Raw genomic sequence first — 18,244 nt, forward strand, 5'->3', positions numbered from 1 at the left:
ATCAACAGCCTCAAAGTCTTAGGATGAGCAGGTCACTCAGTACATTGAGGGTGAATAGAAGCCAGATGTATGTGTAAACATTCTCTGAGGACATGATGGCCAATGCACAGTGAGAATCCCTATGTAAGAGCAAGCGCTTGGAGCCTGATGGCAGAGAGGAGACTAGGGGATCTGAGGGTGAGCAAGGAGCAAGTTTTAAGGGAGACTCATAGATCTGAAGATGAACAACAGGAGATCTATCAATGAACTGTAGTGGAATAATGGTGTTTCCACACTTGACCAATGTTATTGACCAATTATGGATCTGCCGAAGGGAGCGGAGCAGCGCTGATTCATGGATGACTTTTACCGTAAGGAGCACAGCAAGCGCGACTGTGGCTGTGATCCCACTCACACCATGTCAGACTCAAGGTAAAGGGCCAGCGCATGCCCCCCTGCCCCGGTTTCCCCTTAACAGCTCTGCAGTGCTTGTAGAACGACCCCTCCCGCTCTTCCCTAGAGATAGCTTCCGATCCTTTCTGGTTATCGGAGCTTGACCCCGGCTCAGCTGCAGGTTGGGGGCTTAGATCAGTAGCTTCAGTCATTGCTTTTTGTGGGACTGCATCAAAAGACCTGGGAAATAGGCCTTCGATTCATTTATTAAATACCAATTTGACCGCAACTAATTTACGGTGCATCGGAGTTAGTATTATGACTTCACTGCTTCCTACACAGAACGCTCAATATGGCCGAAGCTCATCAACATAAATAAAGGACCTCCATTCGGAGTCTCCTTATCTAAAATAGAAAAAGGACTTCACCCTGAGACTCTTTAATTATAATAGAAAAAGGACTACATCAGCTCTACTCTAGACAGCTAACTATATAGCCATCCTGGACTTCACTAATTAACATTGAAAAAGAACTGCCACTCTGAGATTCTTTATCCTGATTTAAAACAAAGGACTACATCACTAGCGCTTCGCTAGCCATTGATCATCATAGCCTCCCTGTTCTAATTTTCATCCATTCCACTTCCACCTAAACCCCTTTTCCTTCCCCTCGCCTAGCGCAGCTCTCTCTCTCAGCCTCTTTACCCACCCCCCGTAAACACAACTTCCCTCACTTCCCCCTGAGATCTACCTCTCGTCTAACCTCTGAGTATCTAGCCCCTTAAGGCCATCATCTTACTTAAACCTCTACCCATTGGTTTACCCCTCGTTAATCTAGACACCCACATTATGGAACGCACCGGGAAATGCACCTACTCCATCACCTACCCTCCTAACCTCACTAAAAAAGCAGCCAAAGGCTTCAAACCCAACCTATTAAAATCCCACCCGGAAACCCCTATCTCTGACCCCTACTTCTCTATGAACAAGGGGCTCATTACGAACGATATCATATTCTGCACGAAAAGAAGAGCTCAATGGAGAAAAGCCTTTATCGCTCTCTTTAGGGTTTCTAACTTAAAGAAAACAGTGCACGGTATCACCCTATCTATCCTTCCCTCCTTATTCTTTAATGCTGCTTCCACCGTCACTATCTATCATAATGGTATCGTCCTAATCCAATCCTCCAACCACAACCTTAATCTGCTCGATCATATTTTTCCGCTCATTAAGGATAGAGTCACTCTTACTCTCCCCAACCCCCTTCCACTCACCTGGACTTCTACAATTCCCATCCCGCAACTGAAATAAATCAGAACTCCCAGATGACCCTACCCACCACAACTTTATCTTTTGACCCCAACGACAACCCACCCAACAACACTTTCCACCTTACAACCACCCCACTTCTTAACATCGCCAATTCACTCCCCATTCCCCCTCACCCTGCACTTTCGCACCCCCCCTCCCCACGCACCGCTACGCCCAACACCTCCCTTCAATGCAACAACCCCAACAATACCTCCTGGGACCCCAGCACTGACACCCCACAAACCACTCCTTCCGTGTTCCTCATAGCACCCTCCCCTCTCACCTCCTCTCCCGGCGCCTCTCATCAGCTTATCAGCCCCATTATCACTCACTTGGACCCCAGTAAGGACTCCCCGCACACCCCCGAACCTCTCACATGGCTCTCCTTATCTCACCCCCCGCCCCACTTCTTCTTACAGCTCCTCCCCTGGACACATAAACCCTACTCTTACCCCCACGGCTCTTGACACAGACATTTCTAATGAAACTACTTCACTTGGTCCTCCCATCCAATAACGAATCCATCTTGCCTGAAAACAGACTTGACCTGATATTATCTACCCTTCAACAAGTCAAGTCAGACATACGAGCCCTTCAAGACCTTATGTTACAACAAACCAAGTCCACCTGTACTAAACAAAAATACAGCCCGTCCCCACACCCTAAGATCTTTAACCACATCCAACATCGTCCTGCAAACTCCCAAACACATGGATCTCCACGTTGGACCACAGTCCCACACCGTAATGCCACATCCCGCCCTATCAGGGGGTTAAACCCTCTATCTGACTCAGACCTAATGGGCCTCCTCCAATCCTACGATCTGCCTTACCCTCTTCTCGACACGGAACCTCCAGTTAGCCTGCAATCTGACTCCCGTATTCATTCCATTCCGATCAACACACACAGAGCCCCTAGACTCAATTCCAGAGGCACTGTTGAAAATAACCTCACTAGAATCCCCATCACAGTTGAACCTACCACTGTAAACACCCAGCAACGTCTAAGATGTATACTCCTCAACTGCAGGTCCGCTTCCAGACATGCAGCTGATATTGCCGACTTACTTATCACGAACAAACCCGACATTATGATCCTGACAGAAACATGGCTAAATGAAACTTCTACTCCCATCCTGGACATCTTGTTACCTCCTAAATATGACATCACCAGACTCAACAGAACTGACAGGCCAGGCGGTGGGATAGCTTGCATACACCAGACCAACCTAACTGTGACCAATTCCTATGCCCCTGCTACATCATCCTGCGAATACCTATGCTTAAACTTCGACAACAACAACAAACAAATCTGCTCTCTCCACACCTTCTAACATCCTCCGGGAGATAACCTCACTTTCATAGAACACTTCATGGACATATTAGCTTCAAATGACAATCAACATATTAAACAAATTTTCTTAGTGGACTTTAACCTTCACTAGGACGACCAGAACGACCCTGCAGTTAACAGTCTCAAAGCCTTCATCACAGACCTCAATCTCACTCAAATTTACAACAGCCCTACACACGACAAGGGTGCAACGCTCAACCTAATTATCTCCAAAGCGGATTCCACACACCTAGACTCGATACTCCCATGCGACTGGTCTGACCATCATATCATTACTTTCCAAATCCTTGAATCCTTTAAACGTCTCCCGACACAACCCCTGAGTACTAAGATCTGGAAGAGAAACCTGAAAAACATCGCATCTGACCTCTCATCCTTAGCTAACGCAAAACCTCTCCGTCCCCCGGAAGACATGAATGATGTACAGGGGTTGCCAAATCACTACTTTCGCTCCATGAACAACCTGCTTGACAAAATGGCCCCATTGCAACTGAAAAGAACCTCCTCAAAAGACTCCAAACCATGGTACGATGGGAGGCTAAATGATGACAGACGCTCGCTTAGATTAATTGAATGCCGCTGGAGAGATACTCCCTCAACGGACCTCCTCCAAACTCTAAGAAAATCCAGAAATGCCTATTTTAGAAAGATCAAAAAATCAAAAACAGATTTCTTCAGGTCTCAACTAGATCTTGCCAAGAACCGCCCCAGAAAGCTTATCAAAACCCAAACTAAAAGCCTACCTATTGCCCCCAACGCCTGCCCACCCTCTCTACCCAACTGAGAGGAGTTTGCTTCCTTCTTCGCCTCTAAGACAGAATCCATTAAATCGGACCTACTCAAGGACCTTAAATCCATATCAGATTTGAGTAAGAGCCCTTCACTCCCCCTGGATGGTGCCCTAGCCAATATCCGTCCATTATTTAATCTAAAAAACAATGCAACGTGGTCCCATTTTGACATTTACTCTGAAGACTCCATATTAAAATCACTTAACACACTGAAGCCCTCCAATCACTTCACTGACCCGCTACCTGCGAACTACCTAAAAGACTTCATTCCTCTCCTACTTCCCAGCTGGTCCAAGATCATTAACACTTTCCTCCTTCAAGGCTCCATCCCTGACATCTTGAAAATTGGGCAGGTCTCACCTATCCTTAAGAAAACCACGGCGGACCCCTCGGACCCCAACAACTATCGTCCGATATCTAATATCCCTATGTTAGCCAAACTCCTGGAAAAATGTGTTAACATACAGCTGAACAGTCACATTGATCGATACAACTTGCTGAACCAATTTCAATCTGGCTTCAGAGCAGGTCACAGCACCGAATCAGCCATGACTCATGTAGTAGACGACGCGCTCAAAATCCTAGACCAAAATGAAGCTTGTCTACTAATCCTACTCGACCTGTCATCAGCTTTTGACACCGTCAAACACGACAACCTACTTGACCTCCTGAAACACAGAATGGGAATATCTGGAAATGTATTTAACTGGTTCGCCTCCTTCCTCCAAAACAGATCCCTAAGATTCAAGGTCAACCAATCCTTGTCCAACCCCATGCTAGTCACATTAGGAGTCTCTCAAGGCTCCTCCCTCTCACCCACCCTGTTCAACCTTTTCATGGAACCTCTTACGGATCTCCTCAGCCTCACAAAGATACACTTCCACATGTACGCAGACGACACACAAATATACATCAAGATACACTCACTAGAGGACATCAAATTGCTCAACACCACACTACAAAAAACCCAAACGTGGTTGGCAGAAAACCATCTGAAACTGAATTCTCTCAAAACAGAATTCCTTTTAATCGCCCCCCCCCGAATAAAACCCACACTATCCTGGACTGGATGAAACACCTAACAGCTCTCAATGGACAACCACTCATAGTCGACTCAGCGAAATGTCTGGGGATAACGCTAGACAGTAACTTAAAGATGCAGAAACACATTAGCACCTCAACTAAAGGAGCTAACTTCCAACTAAAGACCCTGCGAAAACTGAAACCCTTTCTGCCTTCACACGTTTTCAAACAAGCAGTTCAAGCCCTAGTAATCCCCTGAGTGGAATATGGAGCAGTTACCCTATGCGGCCTCCCAAGATCTTCAACAGCACCGTTAAGAGCCACGATCAATTCAACCGCTAGACTCGTCACAGGATCTAAAAGAAACGCTCACATTTCCCCTGACCTGAGAGCCATCAACTGGCTCCCGTTTGAAGCCAGAATTCACCTAAAAATCGCCTGCATGACGCACAAGGCCCTCTACCACAAAACCCCACAATACCTAGCACAGAAACTGGTTCTCTCTGCAGGCAACAGAGCCTCTAGGAGCGCCAAAACCCTTCTCCTACAACCTCAACGATTTGCCCTTAAAAAAACATATAACCGCTCCTTCTCTGGTATGGCTCCGAAGATATGGAACGCTTTGCCCAGTGAAACAAGAATGAACCCCTCCACTTCCTCCTTCAAAAGAGAAGTTAAAGCTATCCTCATGGCTAAATTCACTTGAACTTTATGTCTACTCATTGTATTTATTTTATTGTCTGTTGTCTGTGTATACTACACTTTGCCTTCTTTCTACCTGTAAAGCGCTCTGATACTCGCAAGAGTCTTGTTCGCGCTATATAAAACCTTCAAAATAAAATAAATAAATACAAGCTGTAAATCGATTCATGTACCGCAAATTTCTCACAAACTTAGCCCCAGCACTAACCAAACAATACTCTGTGAAAGGTCATCATCCGGGAATGTGGGCCACTTATTTTTTGGGTGCCCAGGCCTATTTTTGGTCCCAATCCGACTCTGATGTTGGCGACCCTATTACAGGTTCTTTCACAAAGCAGGTCCTTGTTAAGTGTTTTTTCATTCGCTGATAAAAAGGCTTTCCTTAATAGGTCTCTTGAGCCATTGCCCCGTGGCTCACAATGAATGGGATATTATACCCATCTCCCTGTCCATTGGGCTAAAGAGAACGGCGTCCTCCAGTGCTTAATTTGTAAAACAATAAGTGCCAGGGCCCTTTTCAGGAGGCCGATGCAGCATGCATCACCCATTGGCCCTGCCACTTCGGCCAATGACAGTACAAACACAACTACTAACCATGACACTCCTAGAAGTGTGACAATTCGATCTATTCCAGGCCCCCAAAGCCATAAGAATGACTTGGATGGCAGGTATTTCTGCCGGTGTTGACAACTAGGGAGAGTGGCCAGGGCAGCTGACTCAGGAGCACGGGGCTTACGGTTCGATCGCCGGTGGCAGCTCAGCTCAGCTCAGCGCCCTGTGACTCTGGGCAATAGCTTGCTTAATCTCCCTGACGGTCCCCAGTGCCTTGAGACCCTTAGGCCCTTAGGGGAGAGACCCTTAGGGGAGATTAGTTCGTGCTTTAAAAATACCAGGTTATTTATTTATTTATTATACAATTAGATGCCAGTGCCGAGCACCGGAAACCACTGGCTCAAATAAAAGCCTTGGCATCCTCTTAAAATGAGTATGAGATAGCGTTCACTGGCATCTACCCTTCACAGTGTATTCACAGGAATCTCTGTGGTAACTGTTCTACGGGGTTTCACTTGGCCTGACTCCAGCAAAACTTGGATACAATTCGAAACACAAGCTTTTCGATTCAAGAACAATGTCGAGTCTGGTGACGTGTCCAGCAAGTAGGTTGTTTCCTAAATGTGACACGAACAGGTCCTGTGCTAGGTTCCTGGTTTATTGAGGAAGAAGGGGGTGGGGCTGGAGTCGCGTGGCATAGCAAGCGTGCTAAAAGCCTTAACGCAAGCCTGGAAGATGCCTCGCGCCCCCGCACTCCAACTTCCACAGTAAAAGACAGACACCGGGGTGCAGTGCGCGCCTCGACGTCACTGCCCCTCCTTATCAAACGCCAGGACCGAGGGGGATTGCTGAGGGGAGGAGACGCGGAGCAGAGCACTGTGAACATGTGAGAGGGCAAAAGAGTTCAGGGAAATAGTACTGATGTTGTAAGACATATTTTTTAGTGTTTCTCGTTAAAGATGTGGTCCCACAAGTCACTTTTGGTTACAAAGTCGCTACTGGCTGAAGGTTTCATTCTTAATAACTCTTGCTGTTTGGCGGCTATGAAATGGGGGTAAAATGCAAATGTACTCATTTCTTACAAAATGGCAAATAATCAAGTCACGTAATTTATATGGCACCCTAACCCTAGGGTATTCGGGCAATGACACATACCACTAAGAGGCCACTCTTGACTTGTGCACTTCTGATATCTTAAGGTGCCTTTAAATTTATTTAGTTCAAACCAGTCTCCTTCCACCACTCAAAACCCATAATTCGTGTTGTTTTCCTATCCACTTTTCCCACCTAGACCTGGACACTCAGAACAAAGGCCTAGCTTGCAACCTCAACAAATGGCCTGACACGTAAATCTCAACCTACAACACTAATGCAAAAAGCATTCTAAACAATAAGAGAGATTTTAGTAGGGAGAACTTTATACACTATGAAATGAACTAGCCCCAGAAAACCCCAAAACCTTTTTGACCATACAAAGTTTTAACGTGGCGGAAAGAAAAAGACCTTTGACTAACCATAGAAATGTTCCCCCTTGCGGCAAGCGAGGAGCCGCTTAGCAACTGTAGACAATTTCACCATCTCAGGAAGAGAGGAGGTCTTTATTAATCATAGAGACTTTTATGCTCAGAGCAAGAGGAACTGCTTACTGACTGTAGAAACGTTCACCCTTTGTTATATTCCCGAGTTAGGCCCATGTAGCGAAGCAGCGTATTTGTTACATTTCCTCACAAATAACATTTCAGTCTGTGACTTGTTGCACACATTTGCACGCACGACAATGTTGGATTAGTTTCTCTGAAACTAAACTTGTTTTTACATCTAGCTTTGCACAACATTATCACTATGCCCTGAACATCATATACAAGGTCTCGTTTCGCACTACATACAAATGTCATCACTATCTTCATCCACGGGGTGAAAGGGCTAGCTATATATCCTATCCATAACATCACTAATCTATGCACACATCACAAGGCTGCTTTCTAATTTAAAAGATGAACATCCCGATAGATTAGGAGAGGAGGTACTTCCGCTGACACCAAGGGTCCTTGCATGCTGACAAATCACTATGCATCGGTCTGACATCTCATGAAGGGTGTCCAGTTCGTGACCATGATTGGGTCCTTCAGTATATCTCATCAGGTATGGGGTTGGATCGTCCCTTGGGGGGATTCTTGGCTTCACACCTACATACACTTGAGGTACACTTAGAGTAGGGTTCACATAGTAAGAGTACGCTAGATTACTTCCTTGTTTATATGGCTGCATATATACATTGTTTAGCACCGTGGGAGAACTATATCTACTATTTACGCTTTAGGTGCTTGTAATCACGTTTATCTGCTTCTGTCTACTAATCATTGCAGCACACGTATATATTTCTCTGAGGATAAGGAAGCGCGAGTGACTGGACGAAAGGTTCTGTACTTTTTCCACAATCCCTGAGGGCATGTCATGTTCAGTGGTTGCCAGAAAACCATTCACTCCCTGGTGGGTTAGGGGGACTTACAGTGGCACTGTAAGTTAGCGGGTCTATAGGCCAACATATCCTGCGGGGGTGTCCGGAATCAGTCTTGACACCTAGCCATTAGTTCATGCTGTCCAAACAATGTGCAGATCCTACGGATTGGTAGGAACCGCACAGCCCCTTACAGCAAGTGAAGAGCCTCTTAATGAATATAGGATCTTTCACTCTCGCTGGAAGAGGGGCGACTGACCGACTGTGTGAACTTTCGCTCTGGCAACAAGTGAAGAGCCTCTTACCAACCATAGAAACCTTCACCCTTGAAGTAAGAGAGGAGCCTCTTGACACACATGCAAACTTCCCCCTTGCAGGAAGAGAAGAGACTCCTACCGCCTCTAGAAACTTTCATCTTCGCTGCAAGCAAAATGCATCTTACTGACTGCAGAAACTTTCACTTTTGAAGACAGCATAGATCACCGTATGATTGTAGAAACTTTCACCGTTGAAGACAGCAAGGTTCCCCGTATGATGGTAGAAACTTCCACCCTTGAAGACAGCAAGGATCCCCGTATGATGGTAGAAACTTTCACCCTTGAAGACAGCAAGGTTCCCCGTATGATGGTAGAAACTTTCACCCTTGAAGACAGCAAGGATCCCCGTATTATGGTAGAAACGTTCACCCTTGATGACAGCAAGGATCCCCGTATGATGGTAGAAACGTTCACCCTTGAAGACAGCAAGGATCCTCGTATGATGGTAGAAACGTTCACCCTTGATGACAGCAAGGATCCCCGTATGATGGTAGAAGCCTTCACCCGTGTAGCAAGGGAGGAGCCTCTTACTGACCATAGAAACTTTCAGCCTTCAAAGCAAGAAAGGAGCCTCTTGCTGGTCACAGAAACTTTAACCTCGCAGCGAGAGAAGAGCTATTACCAGCTGTAGAAACTTTCACCCTCACTGCAAGAAAGGATACTGCTATGATCATAAAACCTTTCACCCTCGCAGCAAGAACGGAGACTCTTACTGGTCAAAGAACTTTAAACCCTCACAGGAAAAGAGTAGCCTCTTACTGGTCAAATAAACTTTCACCCTCACTACAAAAGTGGAGCATCTTACTGTCCATAAAAACTTTCACACTCAGTGCAAGACTGGAACTTTTTACTGAATGTAGAAACTTTCAGCATGGCAGCAAGAGAGAGGCCTTGTATTTTGGCTTCATAAAGAAGCAATGAATAAATAAGCAATACAAATGTTTAGGATTATAGGCTCTCAGTCATTAGTGAGTCACTTTAGGTTTTTGACACTATCAGCTGCTTTAACTGTAATATGTTTCTACCGTGTACATTGCAGATTCATTCAATTTCAAAGTAATACCTCTCTCTTGATATTTATTTTTAGTAGCAATTGTGGTCATTGTTCTGTTTTACCTTCTAGAGAATGTCTTGATTGCTCTATGACAGCTACTACCAGAAAGTACAGAAAACTAGGGGTGTCTTAACTAATCACTGCAAGCAACAGTATCTAGAGCCGTGGAAGACGCTTTGGGGAGGAAGAACAATATCAAACAATGTCACCCTATCTGTTCCACAACTTGACGAAAAGGCCCCGCCGTTCCTGTACTCCTCTCTCCACTTTCCCCACTTGCATGCGATGCTGATATACGGCGCACAGTTCTGGGAACCAACACCTGCTCTGTACCTCTTTCCCCACCATTGACACTCCCACCCCGAGCTGATCGTGCGGGGGATGTACAGGGGAAGCCGTCTTGCCGCAGAAGTGGTAGTTGACTATTACTGTACGAGATCGGGTCCGGGTATCTGGACAGACCATAGGGCAATCAGATCGGAATGGTCAACCCATAAATATTATAGTGCCAAATTCAAATTTGTTGATCCGTTTTATGTGGAGTCCCGTAAGAAATTTGTTGGCAAAAATAACAAGCATTGGAAATGCAATAGGTCTCGCATTTGCTTAAGTTAGAGCAATTGGCGTTGTAAATGGCATTGTAAATGACAATGTCTTTTAACTATGTGTACTGGAGTGTCTATGGTGTGTAGAGGAGGGAGGAAAGGCTGTGAGTGGGAGGGAGGCGAGGCTGTGGGTGGGAGGGAGGCGAGGCTGTAAGTCAGCGGGAGGAGATGCTGTTAGTAGGAGGGATCAGACGTTTTTAGTGATAAGGGGAAGCCTCCCAGTAGGAGGCAGGAGATGCTGTCAGCAGGAAGGAGAAGAGGCTGTCAGTGATAAGGGCGATCCTTTTAGTGGGAGGGAAGAAAGGCGGGGAAACAAACGAAAGGGTGGCAGGTTAAGGGGGTTTGGTGTCTGCACAAGTGGGGAAGCAGGTGTGAGAGGCACAGTCACAGGAGACACAAGAGGGGATATGTTAGATGCTGCAGAATATACCAGCTCGTCTCATGACAGTCTCAAACACTCAGACATCCTTTCCTATCCACGTCTTGTCCATGTGCATGTGTTAGATCGTATTTCTTTCTTCTTTAGCACCCTCGTTTCACTCTCTCCTGAATGCATTTCCTCAATTCTCCGCCCCCCAAACACACAACGCTGCCACTCACCTGTAAACAATTGCATTTTCTTTAACCCCTTTGCTGCGGCGCGAATTCCGCCGCAGCGCTGGGGGGGTTTGGGGGGTTTGCGGCGCCGCTATGCTCATGACGGAACCACGCCGTCATGAGTCACGGGCGAGCTGTGCTCATGACGGCGTGGTTCCGTCATGACTCCACCCACTTGCGCTAATCGCCCGCACAGGCACGGAATTAGCGCCGCGTGGGAGGAGCGGCCGCCAACGGCCGCGGCATGACGGAACCACTCCGTCATGAGCACACGGCACCCGTGGCTCATGACGGAGTGGTTCCGTCAAGGGCATGCAAGGGGTTAACTTATGCCATGTCAATATTTTGACAACTGTATTCCTCATTAACACATTTGCACAGAAATCACAATTGGAACTGGAGTATGTGACCATCGTTAGGTGGACTGTGCAAAGAGGCAAAGGATTGGATGACCAAGAAGTCTGAATAAGTTGATGACGCGACACGTGGCCTTTTATTGACTTGAAGGCGACGCGGTTCAAAGCATGCATTAAACAAAATTAGAACATTGGAACGTTGGCAGCTCCATTGAAGACAATGGAGCGCTCCGGGCTAATACTGGCTGGTATAAGCCCGGAGCTCCAACATTCCAATGATTGTCTTTGTTCACAGCTCTGGCTGTGAACAAAGACTTCAGGGAGCCTGAGGGGATTTCAATCCCCTCGCGCTCCATGAAGGGCTTTGTTTTGGTAGAACATTCTGCCCTCTAGTGGCAGAATGTTCTAATAGCCTTATAGCCCTTTGTAGCAGGGCTATACCGCTGTTAATGTCCCGCTGCTGTTGTTAAAGTCCCTCGCCTTCGGCTCGGGCCTTTAACGCTGCAGCGGGCCATTAACAGCCGGTATAGCCCGCTACGGCGGGCTATAAGGCTATAGTAATATGCTACAAACAAACAAAATAATGCAAAAGCGCAACACCTTGGAATTAGCTAACACTTTTAATGAATGCAGGATTACAGAGAACATAAAAAGTAAGCAGGAACTAAATTGCTCACGTTGATTACTGTAACTTGTTATTTTTTTTAACATCCATTGTTCTGAAGTCAATTGGTGTTTTTGCCATTACAGTTCTGGACATGAGTATATTGCCTCCTATAGGGACTAGTTTCAAAGTTCATTTTTAATTACTGCTATGTCTGATAACCGGAAGGACGCAACCCACATAAAACCCTGGGCACACTTCGGCAATAGACCGGCCATTAAAATAATCTTCAAAAGTGTTCATTTGGAGCTACTTAGAAAAAAGAACTGCAGACCAAGCGCTCGAACTAGCAGCCAGGGCAGCATGGACCCCAGCAGCTGATCTACAACCAGCAGAGTCAGGTAGTGGGAGAAGGCATGCGACACACAACAGCTGCTGAAAGAACAGGGGAGCGCTTGTCACGATCTCCACATGCAACCCTGGGCACACTTCGGCGATAGACCTGCCATTAAAATAAACTTTGAAAGTGTTCATTTGGAGCTACTTAGAAAAAAGAACTGCATCTCCACATGCTAATGTTGCTGCCGGTGAGCTTCATTTACCAAAAATATCCTTCCAGACTGTCAAACAACGTGCCAGGGTCCTTGAAAAAAGCATATCGAGCAACCACTTCTTAAAAAAACAAGCATTGAAAATGCAATAGGTATCGCCTTTGATTAAGTTAAAGCCATTTGCTTTGCTAATGGTATTGTATTCTAGCATTGCATTATTTAGTGTATATTTGTGTTATGTTGTAGTTGTATGTCGTTAGAATTGTTTTGTTAGCTGTGTACTAGTTTAAAGCTTAGCGTTAGTAGGAAAAGAGCAGTGTTTCAGATTTGGGAGGTGAATGAATAGAAGAATAGTATGTGTTAATTTCGTAGAGTGAGGATTACAATAGCATGAGGCAGTCGAAAGGGGCAAGGGGAGAGCAAATATATGCATATATATGCACATATCACAAATATACACTAAATAATGCAAAGCTAGAATACAATACCATTAGCAAAGCAAATGGCTTTAACTTGATCAAAGGATCCACACATTAAAGTTCATGGACTACATTAAATACGTAGGAAAAGAGACATTAAATTGCATTTCTTAACATTAGCGGCAGCATGGTGTGGCTTGCATAAGAGTTCAAAACAGAGCCCTGTTAGCTGCAGTGGGTCTTTCTGGCTGCAGCGATTGCGTAACTTGGATTTTAGGTCCTGGTTGATTAGCGGCTCTCGTAATACACCTTACAGGTGCTTATCTGTCATCTGTTTCCAGAGGAAGCCGCCGTAATCCGCTGTCGGCAACAGGCGGTCACATATTCTCTTTAGGCACTACGAGCCTACGAAGAATTAACAATGCCCTTTGTAAAACATACTTCGCAGTTTAAGTCTTGTGGGACAAATTAACAGTGCATTTTAAAAGACAAAGCGGCGATCTCTTACCCACAAGCTTTAGTATGTTATTGCAAAGGGGTGCCTTTAGCTTGGGGAAGAGTAGTTCGCACACCACTGCAAGTGAACCACCATAGGCGAGGCTGCCTGCTCCCGGACCATGCTCTAGGGTGAGTGCTGTTCATCTACAACTCCTCACTCACCAGAGCCTGAGGGATAACATCCAAGTCTACAGAAAAGGAAGGCGTGCGAGCCTCTTCCTCTGCCCACCCCCAATTGTGCGCTTCCGTGATTAGAGGAGGCATGAACTGTCACACGTCACTGGCGGTTTAAAGCACCAGTAAACCTTTGAAATCACATGAAACATCGGCCACCACACGCTCTGTGGACGACATGTGTGACATTAGGGGCAGGGCGCAGCTTTACCTAGCAGTTACCCATAGTGGGTTGGAGCTCAATGAAAGCGAAAGTAGGGTGGAACTCGCTTGAAAAAATAGCAAGTGGAATTCTTCGGCTATGCAAACTCCATTGAAGGCGGTGTTAGTACCAGAGAAAATGTAGAGAAGGTGGGGACACATCAGGCATCAGAGAGAGCGGCGATGAAAAAGCCCACTAACGTTGCCTTCTGGGACTTGCAGTCCTGTTTGTTCCATTACAAATTCAGGACTAAAAGTTCCAGAATGCCAAGCAAAACATGACTGGGTAAACATGAGAAATGTTATCATGTGCGGGGAAAGAGATAATCTTCCAAATGACAAAGGAAAGGGGTGCTTCTATCTCTCAATTAAAGAGCTTTTAAAGACTGCAAACTTTATGGGCTGAAAGTTTTCCGAGGACCTTCAAGAAGTCTTCAAACAAAACAAAAAATTCTCTATACTTACAGGGACGCCAATAAAGTAGAGGAGGCTGGGGTTTAGAAAAAAAGGGGGCAGCACTGGGCGGACTTTAAATGAGGAGGGGTTCATAACAGGGTTGGGGCACAATACTCTGTGAACCAAAGATAGGGGAACAAGACCCCAAAGAACCGGGGCACTCACCGATCGCCAGCGTCACGAAGGCCACCTGTATGAGCAGAGACAGCTAGCTGAGCAGGTAGATGAACCACATGTTGCAGCCGGCAGAGGCTTAGGGCGCCTGCCCTGGGCCGCCCTCCCCAGCCCCCGCCATGCAAAGCTGGAAGTGGCCGCCGGGCTCCAGCTGCGGTTCTGAGCAACTCGCACAGGAACCAGAGAGCCACTGCTGCACCTTCCGGAGCCAGACAAGCCGCAGTTAAAGCATCTGTGAGAAGCCATAGCACCACATGCAAGCGGGAGGCTAGACAAGCAGGACTGAGGTGTACCTATAGAAGAAAGACACCGCTCCAGAGAACCAAACCCTCCCACGTCACAGTAACAAAGATGGCGTCAGCCTGTCCACATGGGCCGTCCTAAAAGTGGACAAGGCAGTAACAAAAACCCTGCTTGCCAAATCACGCGCCAGCGTTTAACATAAACGCTGACGCATGCCAATTGAAAACAAGGGCGAGGCTTTAACCCCTTGCGTGCTCATGACGGAACCACTCCGTCATGAGCCACGGGCGCCGTGTGCTCATGACAGAGTGGTTCCGTCATGCTGCGGCCGCGGCGGCCGCTCCGCTGATGCGGCGCTGATTCCCCGCCTGTGCGGGCGAATAATGCGAGCGGGCGGAGTCGTGACGGAACCACTCCGTCATGAGCACAGCGCGCCCGTGGCTCATGACGGAGTGGTTCCGTCACGAGCATGGCGGCGCCGCGCTGACCCCGAACCCCCCCAGCGCCGCGGCGGAATTCGTGCCGCGGCGAAGGGGTTAAGTCACTTTGGAATCTGTATTTATTACAGAAGGCACTCGCATGGCGAGGGCAGCGCGTGCGCTCTGCTAACGCCAGGCGAGACCTAAAAAGTGCTTACCCAATAATTAAAAGACTCTGTGTACTGCCACCAGTAAAAGATCCAGCACGGGTAGGCGGGGCCAAAAGTGGACAGGGCGGTAACAAGGAGGGACTAAGAAGCCTCCTTTACAATAGAAAGCCAGCGTTTACCCTGAACTATGACGCAAGCCAATGGGAATGAGGGGCGTGGCTTCAAGTCCCCTTCTCAAAGTGCATTGATGACAATAAGCCCTCGCAGAGCGAGGAGCACATGCGCGCTCCTGCGCTAGGTCTGCGAGACCTAAAAAGAAGTGAGACTTCTGGAGAAAGGGTGAGGTGTGTGAACCCCCCAGGAGGAGCAAGCGGCACCGGCCTAAAACCAGGCACTTCTGCCCCTGCTGGGTGACTGCCGTGGTGTTTGCCAACAGCAATTCGGCGTATGAGGTGCTGTACCGCCGTGGATATTCTACTGTATCCATGTCAGGTTGTGGTGCAGGGTCTCCTGTCTCCTCCACCATCGTGAATCTATGCAGGCCAATGCGTCACAGAAGGAAATTGATGAAAACTTGCTGACAATTACAACAGAGGAGGTTAAACAATAGGCGGCTTAAAGGGGGGGGAGACCATGTGTTTTTTACAGGTGCGAGCAGGGCACACTGGAAACGCCTGCAAGCTGCACCTGGCTCTAGTCTGGCCGCCTATGAAGGATCTCCTGGGGCCCACACTCTGCAGCCGCCGGCTACAGCTGCCGCACTCATGCCACACTCACATCTCATTTTATTTTCCGAGCTAATGCCTGGTCTGGCGTTCGATTTTAGCAACTCGCCTGACTGCCCTAGGCAACTTTCCTTGGGGCTTGACTTGATGCTGCGGCTTAGGCTACGGCATGGCTCGGCTTTGCTACGCCTGCTTCTCTGCGATGCCGCTTCTCTGCTTCCGGGTCCTCTGGGTCTGGGTCTGGGACTAACAAATGAAAGAAGAAAAATGCTGAAAACATTTTTTATTGAGCAGAGAATCCGCACTTGTACGCAGGCTGTCATTGCATGCCTAAGGTCTAAAGATCCAATGAGCAACTTTCGCTATATTAATTCTTTAAATAGTGCCGGAAAAACTATAAGATACAGCTGAGCTTTGGCTAGCACATGACATTGTATACAATGAGTCAAGTTTATTCTATAATATTTTGATGTGTCATAACCTCATGTCTTATTTCTATGTAACATTGCTAATATCATTGCACTTTTAAAACAGCACAGCACATATGCACTTTAGGGATTCAAAATACCGCCAGGGATCAGGAGCAACTAGAAACAAGCATTGGCATAGCCAATAGGTCTCGCCTTTGGGACCTTATAAGTGCTTAGCCATGCAACAGTTGCATAACTAAATACTTATAGGTCTCAAAAGCGAGACCTATTGGCTATGCCAAGCGGCCGTGTGGCTGCGAAAGTGATCGCGATCAAACATCAAAGCGGCCGTAATCGCGGTAAAAGCGCCGCGCGCGCCCGCGCACATGCACTGTAGCTCCAGGCTGGCCTGGTAGCACTTTTTGAAGCCCTCTCAATAAGTCTCGCCAGACCAGCGCATGCACTGGGTCAGGCGAGACCTAAAAAGATCTCTTCTCTGATATGTAACGCCGGTCACGTTTTACAAAACAGTATACACTTTTATAAAAGCTTCCTTCTTTTTATCATTTTAAAATACATTTTGATGAAATATGTTTGATGTATAATCTTTTTTAATTCATTGTTTTTTCTTTTGGTGTATGCTATGGTTTTAAATACCTATGCATAAATAAATATACTAAATTGGGGAAAAGTCCTTAAAACAGAACAAGATCTGAATATCACTCCTAAATAAATGTAAAAAAATAACTACGGCTCTTCCAGTTAAAGTATATAAAGCCTGGTAATCATGAGAATTGGTTTTAAAAAAAAAAGAAACTACAGGTCTGTATATGGTTCAATCGATTGTGGAGCTCAAAAAAGGACAAATCAATTAATTTGATGTGCACCATGCTATTGTAGTGTCATGACCTTCAAATGTCCATAGTCTGAAACATCAGGCTAATGTATAAATTAACCTGTTACTACAGTTAATTATTCAGACCGCATTCTATTTCATTTGTTCCCCACTATGTCACACAAGACAGAGAACAGTCATATGCAATCAGTCTTGGACCCATCCAGTAGGCACAGTCCAGTCCGAACTGCCAGGTCAGGTCCTGTCAGTGAGCCTTTTGTTATTATTTCTAAACTGATTTGAGTTCCTTTTCAGCTTGTGGTCATATAAGCTTACACTTAGTTTTAGTTGCTGGAATTTTGGTTGTCATCACCACAGCTCCAAGAGGAGTAGGACTTTAGGTGGTTTTAAAAGAGGAAAATAGCTCTCTTTCCCATAGAGACATCTGGGTCCTTAATCAAGGTAATTTCAGATTTTCATATTATTCAACCTATTTACTTGAGTTTTTCTTTATCCAAACTTTCTTCACAGGCTTGGTGATTCTAGCTCCAACAGATCAAAAGTTACTGAAACCGTGGCAACGTGTTCGTATGCAGTGGAAGGCCCTTCCAAAGGTTATCCGATCATCTTTCAGTTGCTTATTTCTGTATTTGGTTGTTCATCAGGTACTAATGAGGTGAAATCTTTGCCCAGACAGTATTACCATGTGTAAAAATTATAAAATAATGAAGTGATATTAGCAAAATATGTGCTGCATTTTGCTGCATAATTTGGCTTTTCATGCCACATAATTTAATTAACCCTGCCACATAATTTTGTGCTCCCCTGCTGCATACTTCCAGTGGCCCTGCTTATATAGCAGATACTGATATAGT

General features: G+C 46.2%; 1 long non-coding RNA gene across 1 annotated transcript in view; it reads left to right on the top strand.

Annotated features, from left to right (window-relative positions):
* Positions 1–18,032, top strand: part of LOC146797779 (uncharacterized) — a 41,602-nt gene extending 23,570 nt beyond the window's left edge. Inside the window, exon 3 of the long non-coding RNA XR_014969051.1 lies at positions 17,901–18,032. This is a non-coding gene — a long non-coding RNA (uncharacterized LOC146797779). The remainder of the gene's footprint in view (positions 1–17,900) is intronic.
* The last annotated feature ends 212 nt before the right edge of the window (positions 18,033–18,244 follow it).

The sequence above is a fragment of the Triturus cristatus genome, chromosome 9, assembly GCF_964204655.1.
Source record: "Triturus cristatus chromosome 9, aTriCri1.1, whole genome shotgun sequence".
NCBI lineage: Eukaryota > Metazoa > Chordata > Amphibia > Caudata > Salamandridae > Triturus > Triturus cristatus.